Consider the following 12419-nt stretch of genomic DNA (forward strand, 5'->3'; position numbering starts at 1 on the left):
TAAAGCTTAGAAAAATGTCTGAAATCTTTAAATTATAACAAGCCGTTTCCTGATGAATGTAAGGTGTCATTGACATTTAAACTGAATATCGTTAACCTGGTAAAATAGGAAATGAGTGCCAAGCTGAGGCATGTTAACACACATGCTTCCTAATACACCATTATATTCTCTATGTGTAACATCTATTTTTTATATATATATATATATATATATATATATATATATATATATATATATATATATATATATATATATATATATATATATATATATATATATATATATATATATATATAACAATGTACTGATGAACAGTTAGGATTAATTCTTATGATGAAAAAAAAAAGTTATTTGTTCTAATACCTTATGAACTGGGAAAAAATAAATAAATAAATAAAAAGTTATTTGGTCTAACACCTTATGAACTGTAAAAAAAAAAAAAAAAAACTAAATCAAACACATTATTACTTTTAATCTGGAAACATTTACTGATGAAGATGATAAAGTATGATCAAATGACAATATTTATTATAAAATAAAAATATATCCTTTGTATAATACAAAACTACAATTTTTATTTTGCCCTAGATAAGTAAGATATTTGCATGAAATGCATGCCAGAGGTAAAGAATACAATGGTAATAGAAAAAAAAAAGTATCATAGGATAATTGTAACGAAGATTTATGTTTCACCCAAAACTCGAGGTATCACAGTCTGTGAGATCATATAGTAACATTTCAAATAATTTCTAGTTCACATCACTTATGTTTTATCCAGCACAGAAGAATATACGGAAGAAAACACGATATTCTGCATAATCTTTAAACGACATTTTTTTTTTTTAATCACCATCATCTTTTATAATGATGCTGATGATGTCTATATTGTATCACTATTCAGGTGTGTGTACTAGACTAAATGACTAAATAACTAAAACCTGAGCGGAGATAGTTCATTAATTGTTCTTGCAGACAAGTCAGTGAAATATTTGAAAGCTATCAGATACATCATATTGTATATCACAAAGCCTTAACACTTATAAATATTGGTACATGTAAATCACATTGTGAATAAAATTGCAAAATTATATTATAAATTACAGTTATGCCTTACACTTAAATATTTAAATAAATAATTGCTATATCTTAAGACTAAAGTTAATGCTAATTATACTTCAGTAAATGGTTAATTATTAACACCTCTTGATTTTAGCTACTTATCAATAAATATACGTAAAAAGGCTACAAGAAACTTGCTTAAATGTCATTTTGCTTAGCCTGCCACAGCCTAACAAAAGTATTAAATGTGTTGCTAAGGCAGTCCAAAGAATTGCGCATTTGGTACAAAAAATTAAGATGTCTGTTTGCATTTGCAACATCTGCAATGCTATCCCCTCTCTGTTATATCTCTGCTATTCCATTTGAATTCTCCGTCACCTTGGTGGTGATGGAGGTTCCTGCTGAGGTTCCTCAACTGTGTCACCATCCACTGTGTGTGCCTAAGAGGGAACTTCAGAGAAAGGCACACGGGAAGCCCCAAGAGAGAGAGGGTGACAGGGCTGTGGACCACTACATCTTCCTCCAGCACAAGCTCAACAGTAGGTGGAAGATCACTTGGCCCTGAGACATGTAAGAATATACACTTGAGAAAAAAAAAAACAAAAAAACATACATTTAAGAACAATTGTGACACTGGGAGCAAAAAACAAGAGGATAATAAAAAGTAAGTTTTAACACCTGTGAGACTTTGAGGTAATATGCACTGGCATTACAGTAAGAAATGGTAATATATATATATATATATATATATATATATATATATATATATATATATATATATATATATATATATATATATATATATATATATATATATATATATATATATATATATATATATATATATATATATATATATATATATATATATATATATATATATATATATATATATATATATATATATATATATATATATATATATATATATATATATATATATATATATATATATATATATATATATATATATATATATATATATATATATATATATATATATATATATATATATATATATATATATATATATATATATATATATATATATATATATATATATATATATATATATATATATATAAATATTTTTTTTTTTTTTTTTTTGTGCGAAAGAATAGGATAAACCAAAATATTTGCCTCATAAGAAATAAAATTGGGTGGACCCATACCCACTACTAAAATAATTATGATATATATATATATATATATATATATATATATATATATATATATATATATATATATATATATATATATATATATATATATATATATATATATATATATATATATATATATCGTTGAAAGTGATACTGAGTTCAGCGTTTATGATTTTCTTCATGATGTTTTCTTTTTCTCGAAGGAGTGTCTTATTGTCTTTTGTAAGAGTATTGATGATTTTCCTATAGGATATGATCTTCGCCAGATCGCGATTTCGGGTCCTTGACCCTTCTTCAGTGGCAGAGGAGATTGTTGTCTTCTCGAAGGTTGTGTAGAGAATGACAGGCCAATAATAATAATAATAATAAAGAGAGAAAAGATGGGGAGGGGGAAGTGGGTATAGTGGGAAGAATAGGGGGTTGATAAGAAGGGAATTGCAGTAGGAGAAATAGTCACTGGGGCTTGACCCAGGCGCAATTTGAATTGTTGTTTTGTTATTAAGGAGGACGTCCATTTGAAACGAGATATGTTTATGTTAAAGTGGCAAGGGAGACAAGGTCCTCATCAGGGGAAGCAGGAGGAGTGCGCCAACAACCGAGCAAGCCAAGCCCAACACAGCCGCAACCACGGACGCCACCCACGCACCCAAACCCGGGGGCCGAACCCCGCCGAACCGAACAGGCTCGAGGCCAGACTATCCAGATCCTGCACCATCAGGATGTGAAAGATGAGTGAAGGACAGTCAGAGTAGAAAGTGTTTTTTTTGTGCTTCTATTGGTTCAAAGAAGGACAGAGGAAGAAGTACATCCGTAGAGCGGAGGGACCTACAGTTTTACGTGGATTCCGAACCACGGATAGTAGTAGAGTGATTTGGTGATGGCAGGGATCTTTATTGTATGATGTAATGTGATGGGTGAAAAAAAAAGTGGTGTCCGTCCTTTCTGCTCGTGTCCTCTGGCTCGTCCTGCAAAAAGGCCAACCTGCTAAAGAAAAGTAAAAAAAAAAATAAAAGTCGATTTTTATAAAGTGTGGTGTTATGTGTATGGTGGAGGGTGAAGGTGAGGATGGTTTGTGATAGTGATTGACGTGATGGTAGGATGTGCATTGGCAGAGGCTCGAAAGGATCACTCACCGCAGCGAGGGGTCAGATCTAGCACTACCTGTTTGCACGCGGTAAGTCGCCAGTGGTGGGGGGGTGAATGGGGATTCCTGCATGGATGCTTCCAGGGCCCCGCCCCACCATCTCCTGACTACCTTCCTGCCCAGCACTTGCCGCACCCAACTACCTCTGTGGGGGGGGGGTGAGTGGGGGGGTTGAAGTGGCTTCCACTGAATGGTGTGGTTACCGTCCCCGTCATCAGTACTGGCCGCTCCATAACTGCCACGGGGGGTGGTACCGATACCGGAACGTCATGCCGACGGCACAGTAGGCCCCATTGCCGTGACGTCAGTGGGATTAGTGCTGTTCGTGCTATCCCCGTCTCTCTGGGAGTGGTCCGGTGCCCCCTTGAAACCTAGGCTGCGAGGCGAAAAAAATAATGCATGAAAAAACAAAAATATGAATACAAAGCCATAAGACAAAAAAAAAAAAAAAAAAAAAATATGAAAAAAAAAACACTAGGTGTTGGCACACGACCCCACTCCCTCGGTCTGAGGCATGGGATGTTAATGGCAGTGTTTTTTGTCGCATCCATTTCCAAGGAGCGGTCCGGTGCTTCCTTAAAACCTAGGTTGCGAGACAGAAAAATAATGCATAAAAACAAAAATATGAATACAAAGCCATAAGACAAAAAATATGAAAAAAACACTAGGTGTTGGCACAAGGACCCACCCACGTGAACGAGAGAACGACGATGATGCCACTCAGACACCGTGAGTGGTACAGAGAGAAGAGGCAGTGAAGGGGAGAAAGGAGGATTCCATTATTTGAAGATAGGTTCAGGAAGCACAGTGGGAGGGTCAAGGAGATTGGAGTGGGGCAGGTGACGGAAAGCTGGGAGGGGGGAGGTTGGCTATGAAGTTGTATGTGATTGTGTGTCTGTCGGAGAAGAAGCTTAGTTGTTTTTTTTATTCTGTTGAGGAGTTTTATGTTAAAGGGGAGGGATGTTGGACTCCTCATGAATGGAGAGAGAGGTTCGGAAGTCGAACCATTTCGTCCCAAGAGCGAAACGAATTGCTCGATTCTGAATCCTCTGAAGTTTAGAGAGGTTCGAGGAAGCAGAAAGAGAGAGGGCAAGAGGGCAGTAGGTTAAGAGAGGGAGAATGAAAGCTTTGTAGATGTGAAGTTTTGTTTTTGTGCTACTGTCACGAAATCTTTCAGGCTGCTCAGGGCCTTGGCGGCTATGGTTGCTTTTTGTTTTATATGTACGAGTATGTTGAAATTGAGGTGCTTATCAATGGTGAGACCAAAACTTTGTTGTTGTTACTGATGGGGTTTGTTGTGGGGATTGAAGCCAGTGCCGCGGGCTCCTTTTATACAGCTGCCTCGGGTCTGGGCGCGGGGAGCACTCCGCTATACAGATGTACTTCTTCCTCTGTCCTTCTTTGAACCAATAAAAGCACAAAAAAATACTTTCTACTCTGACTGTCCTTCACTAATCTTTCACATCCTGATGGTGAAGGATCTGGATAGTCTGGCCTCGAGCCTGTGCGGGGTTCGGCCCCGGGATTTGGGTGCGTGGGCGACGTCCATGTCTGCGGCTGTATTGGGCTTCGCTTGCTCGGTTGGTGGCGGACTCTCCTGCTTCCCCTGATGAGGACCTTGTCTCCCTTGCCACTTTAACATAAACATATCTCGTTTCAAATGGTACGTCCTACCTAATAACAAAGCAAAAATTCAAATTGCCCTTGGGTCAAACACCAGTGACTATTTCTCCTACTACAGTTCCCTTCTTATCACCCCCCTATTCTTCCCACTGTCCCCACTTCCCCCTCCCTATATTTTCTTTCTTTATTATCATTATTATTGGCCTGTCATTCACTACACAACCTCCGAGAAGACAACAACCTCCTTTGCCACTGAAGAAGGGTCAAGGACCCGAAATCGCGATCTGGCGAAGATGATATCCTACAGGAAAATCATCAATATTCTTACAAAAGAGAATAAGACACTCCTTCGAGAAAAAGAAAACATCATGAAGAAAATCATAAACGCTGAACTCAGTATCACTTTCAACGAAATATGTACAAGAGAAAACCTCCTGCACATTTTGACACTCAATATATATATATATATATATATATATATATATATATATATATATATATATATATATATATATATATATATATATATATATATATATATATATATATATATATATATATATATATATATATATATATATATATAATTTGCCACTCCAGCGGATATCATACTTTATTACTAAATGACACTTCCATCCCATAATCATTAGTGTTATTGCAAAGTTCATGATTATTCATGACTAGGTTTGAATCCTGGTAGGAACCCACTACCTATACTACTGTTGGTTCTATCTTTGTTCGTCAATAAATGTATTCTTTGCAGAAATATGATATAAATTTATTGTGGATATAGTAGCTGATTTGCATCAAGCCTATAAAATAAACTGTGATTGAGATGAACATCCTAGTAAAGCACAACCTTAGGTATGGTCTTCTATTACCCTTGTGGTGAAACGTCTGTCTTTGGAGCACCTGACGGAACTTCCATTGCCTCAGCTTCCAGTGTGGCAACCACTGCTTCCTCCACAGGAGTCAGCTTGGTAAAAGTGGATTCTCCACCACCTAGGAATAGGATATCACTGTTTGCGGAGTCACTGTACACTGAAATCATTTATTTTCTTTGGTATTATTTCAATTTGAGTGTTACTAGTAATTTTAATTGTAAGATAATAAGTATGAAAATCCATCTTTAAAACCAATATATTTTTATCCTGTCCACACCATATTATTTTATAAGTAACTCTGTTTCCAAGATACTTAAATAGTGCCTTAAAGAATCTTTAGTACACAGTACATGCTTTGTGACTAAATAATAAACTACATCACTCCAATACTAATTATGATTTATCATAAAAAGGTAAAACAGTGGAATACACAATTTAATGTGACTACTACAGTAAAAGTAGATTGGGAATAATTTCTTCTCATTTGGGAAACTTTTTGAAAGATAGAGTACAAAAAATTTCTATTATAGAATAAATGAGCATTATCACCAAATAATGACCAGAAAACATCAATAAGGAGATTTATTTGGCAGAATTAATATCTTCAAGGTAGATAAGATTGTTGAAAAGTAATTTATGAGTCTAGAGTAGCAGGCACCTCTCTTTTTTTGTGGGGAAAGGAAAGGATCTCTTTGATGTCATCTTTCCAATATAAATATTCTTTATTAAAGATAATCAAATGGAAAAAAAAAAGCCAATTTATCCCCATAACCTTGGTTTAATCTGTATAAACTTACAGTTATGAACTTGGTAAATTTTCATTTAGGTAAGTTATACTTACCTCTAATTATTCTCGATTTACCGTGATAATAATAAGCTAATTTGATTTATTTACCTTGAATTAATTTTTTTCTTTTTTCTTTTTTTTTTTTATTTTTCATGACTGGTATGTCATCTAGATTACTAAACACTAATGAGAGTAGATTTATGGTGAACAATTAAGTGTCCATTTTAATACAGAATGTACCCATCATGATTTACTTGTCTGTGATTCATGTTGTCATATCACTGGGACCTTGTTCTTCACCACAATCTTAAAGTCCACGTACATCTTTCTGATTTCTGTTGGTGTCCTGTCCTCACCACCGCTGCCACAGTTGTCCACGTACAGTGCTAAATGCGCTTGATTTCTGTAGTTACAGGACCCCTCAGCGCTCCAAGCAGGACTGCTTTCCTCTCTTGTACTTCTCTGATGAGTACATAGCACTCTTCGTCGCTGAACTTGTTTTTTTTTTTTTTTTCTAAGCCTTTAGTTTGCCAGTGTCCACTAATGCTCACAAATACAGCTGATAAATTCCGCGAATGTGATTGGCTGCAGGTGACTTTAATGCCTGCGTTTGACTCGCCGAGACGCTCGGACGCCATCAGATGCCGCGATATCTGTATCCCCCAACACAAAGCTCCCTTAAGCTAACGAGACGCTAAAGGGAGCTTTGAGCATCGACCTTAGAGATCGCCCTCAAGGTGATCGTAGCGTAAGGTCCCTTAGAGGCGCGCTAAGGGAGAGTTTTGAGCATCCCGCCCCAGGACTCACACCTGCTGTATAATAACGATGATGATAAAGCCGCGTCCAAACATTCGTCGCTTTTACAATAAATGGTAAGTCATTGATTTTTTTTTCTTTTTACTAATGATGTAAACTTTAAAACTTGACTAATTTTTGGCCTTTGCATGTACTTTGACAGCCTTGAATACTGAGCCATTGCTGGTGAATACCGATCTCAGGTAGGTGTATTTATCACAGCGGTTAATAATAATTAGTGAGCTCAACCTCAACGGCTGCCGATCGTCGTCGCTACCATTGATTAGAAAAAAAAAAATTGTCTTCTTACCATTAATCTTCATACCATATTGTTGACAATATGTGAGCAGCAAGTTTTCATTCCTTACCATCATGTCTTGGGTGGTGGCTAAAAGTATGGTATCGTCAATGAGAATGAGGATGTGGAGCCATTTCAGAAAACCATCTTTTGGACAATTTTCTTTCACAATCCTGATCAAATCATTGATGTAAATAATGAATAGCAGGCATGATGTTGGACAGCGTAGCTGTCACAATAGATGTTTCTAGTATGTGCTGGGTTAAACAATACATACTAACGCTCTCAATATTACACAACCACATCCTAGCCTCTTCATCACTTGGAATAACAATTATCTATTTATGAGATAATACACTTTAGAAAAGTCAATAAATGGGTGTATTTCATTAGTCTGGCTGTCTCGGTGAGCAGGCGTAAGGTTATAATTTGTTCCAAACAACTGCTTTTCTTTTGAACCCCCGTCTGATCTGTGAACGGCGAGAACCAGTGAATCAGTCTTTCATTCAGGATTATGTTGTAGAATTTCGTTATGCTGTTAATGATACCGATACCTCTGTAATTATTAGCATCATTTGCATTGTCCTTTTTGAAGATTGTAAATAGCTTAGATCTACTCCAGGACACTGGATATGTATGTAGTGTGAAATGTACAATTAAATAGACCTACTAGAGTCAAATACCAGTGTGGAGGGAAGAGGGACATACCCCTGGACCCACCCCGTCAGGTCCGCATGACTTATCATCCTTGTCAACCTGACTAGTTAACCTGATTCTGTACATCACCTACACTGATAGTGTCATCTAGGACTGGAATTGTCATATTGGATTGGTAGTTAATCGGACCTAATTAATTTACATCATCATCGTTTAATATCTGCTCGAAATGGGTTTTGAACTCTTCGTTTATTGGATTGTCTAAATGTTCTGAACTGATATTTCCAAAGATTCCTTTTCAATCGATTGCCTTCCATATTCTACCATCATCAATGTCGCTTAAGAGTCTTTCTCATCTTGTTAAGCCGTTGGAATCATGTCTTTCACCGCAGCGCATTAACTTAAACTTTCCATACATTCATACATAGTAATGGCAACACTGTCAGCGTAAACATTAAATTCGTCATTGGCCTGTGGTATTTCAGATTGAGACAGCAAGTCAGTTAGCTTCGCTTTATCGACTCGATCCATTTTGATAGGTTTCCCCACCTGCTGACGATAAAATAAATCACTAACACCTAAAAATTCCGACCATTCACGGACACTATTCATATCTTTATCACAAAACAACAAATCCAATACTACTGGGGCATGATCAGATGGAAGATTTTCATTGTTTAGCACTTCAAACTTATTCAAATATTCCAAGAGTTCTGGTGACGAAACACAAATGTCTAGCTCCAATAACCACTCACTATCTTTTTTATATGTTTTGTTTCCTGGGTAATACTTGTTCGAAGTTTTCAAACAATTAAGAACGAATAAGTTATTTTCTGTGCACAGCGTGGACAAAATTTCTGCATTATCGTTTGCTGAAGCGACGTCATCAATAATGGTTGGGTATAAAAACGAAGCTTTGTTCGGAGTTTCAATCTCCCGGAGAATGCCTCTTATAGTTGAAACGAGATGAGCATTCATGTCACTAATAACCATGAACTTCTTATCCGAATGAGGATTGCCAATTTTGTTTCTGATTGCGGCAAATGATTCATGCGAGCAGTATTGCAAATCACTTGGAGGTACAAACGAAATCGAACTCAGTTTTCGGAGCGTTCCCGAACACAACCCACACTTGATCTCCCACACTAGTGTCAACACCCTTTATCGATTCGCAGAGATATTTTTTTTTCTTTTTATCAACCTAGCTGTTCCACCTCTTTGAGTTGAACCGATGAATTTCCTTCTAAAAGACCTGTAACCAGGGATGCGAATTTGTTTTTTACTTCACTAAGAGCGATAATGTCATAATTCAAGAGGACATTCTACACATAGCACTTTTCGAATTTTGCCTTTGCACCGTTAATGTTCCATGATATTATTTTCAAGGACGTTTTCTTCTGTGGTCCGTCTAAAAACTCTGCAAGCTCCAAGAGTCCATCACAACTCCGTCTTTATATAACTTGCGTTCTCTCCTGTCGAGTTTGATGTTGCACCTAAGTTTTCCGGTTTATTTTTTTTTTCTTTTTGGTCTGTTGTTTCACGTAACCTTTTCCACTCACCTCGAACACTTGGGTGAACATCTTTTTTAAGAAAATATATTTGAAGTTTCCACCTGCTGTCTTGAGTTTCTTGGCGTTATCCAGGACGTCACGGCAGGTCTTAGATGGAAGCATCATTAAGATTGGGCGTTTTCTGCGCTGCAAGCTTGCGTTTTTTCTCACGAGCCTTCCAGAGATTGTCATATATACAGGCACGCCGAACTCTTGCCATATCTTGCTAATTTTGTCCTCGTCATTTGTTGCTCCATGTAGACTTTCTTGCCCCTCCGGGACCACCAAGACGACGACGTTGCACTCCTGCTCCTTCTGGTATATTCCCTCGAGGAATTGTTGTTGCCTTCTGATAATTTCTGCTTGTAAATTCACTTGAGATCACAGGTCATTGAGGTTTTTGTTCATTGCACTGTCCTGAGATGTCAAAGCGTTCTTTAGATAGATAATTTCCTTCACCAACAGATCCAACTGTGATTTCAGAACGTGTAAATTTCCGTCTTCAGTTGACTGCGGAGCGGTCAGTATAGCTTCTATTAATCCTTCTTTATGTATTCTTGCCAATTGGTTTCGCTGAAGCTGCCGGAGATCTGCTTGGGACTTAGCCATTCATGCGGTGGTTTCGGGTGGACAGCCACAGTAGAGTTTGAGCTTCTCGTGTACCCGAGTAATGTTCATTGCTCTGAGTGCACAGCAGCAGGAGCGAGATCAGGCACGTCCTTTCAGTTTGACTGCTGGGCCAACACACACACAAACACACACACACACACACACACACACACACACACACAAAATGCAGCCTAGCTTCCACCTACCAGATATAACACACACACACACACACACAAAGTGCAGCCTAGCTTCCACCTACCAGATATAACACACACACACACACACACACACACACACAGTGCAGCCTAGCTTCCACCTACCAGTGGAGGCAGTAGACACCTGCCGAAATGATAATTACTCTCATTGAGATCTGCAACACTGTGAACTTATCAGTAACTCAGCTGTGACCTCACTGTACGTTTCCCTTTGTCTCACAACACAAAAGGGCAGTCACAGCCACCCTCCTAAAGACAACTCTCTTCCTTCACAGAAAACTACATGCACCCAAATACAAACACGCCCTTCACTCAAAATCACAAATTAGTATGGCGATTCCTACACCAGCCTCGGAGTTCCCGTTTAGGGAGAGGACCACGAAAATTAATGTCCCCAGGTCGGACTGCTCTTCTGGTATCGACCCTAAAAGTCTTTTGACACCTCCAACCTCAACTTTTTCTTCATCAACTTCTGCAACATTCGCAGCCTTAGATCTAATTTTCATTTTGTAGAACACCATCTATTTCTACTAACCCCCTTCCCCCCCTAACGAAACACATGTGCCTGAGACAACTGACAATAGCCCCTTCTCTGTTGCCTCCTTCTTTCTCTATCCTCTTTTTTTCAATCTAAAGCCGGATGTTGCGGCTGTGTGTGCAACGATTTAACTTGCTCTCCTGCCCACGCTCTTGAATCTTTCGAATTTTCCACCATCTGGCTACGACTATAGAGTCACTATCAACCTAAATTTATCTGTGCTGTATGCCTCTCACCTAATTCCTCTATCAAATATTCTTTGACTACTTAACTTCCAAGGAGGACCCCATCCTGATTATCTTCCCTTTTGCGGAGATCTCCATTCTTGGAGACTTCAATGTTCACCACCAGCTTTGGGTTTTCTATCCACTACTACGCCTAAGATACCACTCTTCACTTTTCCACATCTTTTCGTAGACGTCCAACCCTTCAGGAAGTAAGCAGCTCACGCAGGGAAGCTACAGAATGCCTGACTTCTGATCTCTCTAATATTCTTGATTGGGGCAGAGCAAATTTAGTAATGTTTTATCCCTTAAAAATTCAATTCCTCCATCTATCAACTCGACACAACCTTCCAGATAACTATCTCTTCTCTAACTCAACTGTCCCCTTCTTCTACACTGAACATCCTTTACTTGTAATCTAAATTGGAAACTTAACATCTCACCTCATGCTAAAACTGCTTTTACGAAGTTTGACGTTCTGAGTCGTCTCTGCCAATTTTTCTAATCTCCCCGACAGTCGCCAAGTTTGTACAGGGGCCTTATCCGTCCATATGTTGAGTATGCTTTACATGTATAGGGGTTCCACTCATACTGTGCTTTTAGACAGGGTGGAATCAAAATTTTTTCGTCTTATCATCTCTCCTCTAACTGACTGTCTTCTGTCTCTCTGCACAAGATTTTTTTCCCTCTTTTTCTCATCCCTATTCTGTCCATCCCTCTAATGTAGTACTCTGTCATTCATTCCTTTCTCTGGTTGGCTCTGGAACTCCTTGCCTACTTCTATATTTCATCCTTTTGTCGTAATCCTCCATCTTACCTTTACCTTAAGGAAGAGTCTACACAGGAACTGCTCTAATTACTGATACACCAAGC

The 12419-nt window shown here is 37.9% G+C and overlaps 1 long non-coding RNA gene across 1 annotated transcript in view; it reads right to left on the reverse strand.

The window, feature by feature from the left end:
- Positions 1–482: 482 nt before the first annotated feature.
- The window catches only part of LOC135110168 (uncharacterized), a 48135-nt gene continuing 36198 nt past the window's right edge, over positions 483–12419 (reverse strand). The window contains exons 3-4 of the long non-coding RNA XR_010273124.1: positions 5871–5991; positions 483–1620 (exon numbers count right to left, since the gene is read on the reverse strand). This is a non-coding gene — a long non-coding RNA (uncharacterized LOC135110168). The remainder of the gene's footprint in view (positions 1621–5870; positions 5992–12419) is intronic.

This window comes from Scylla paramamosain, chromosome 20 (genome assembly GCF_035594125.1).
Source record: "Scylla paramamosain isolate STU-SP2022 chromosome 20, ASM3559412v1, whole genome shotgun sequence".
Taxonomy (NCBI): domain Eukaryota; kingdom Metazoa; phylum Arthropoda; class Malacostraca; order Decapoda; family Portunidae; genus Scylla; species Scylla paramamosain.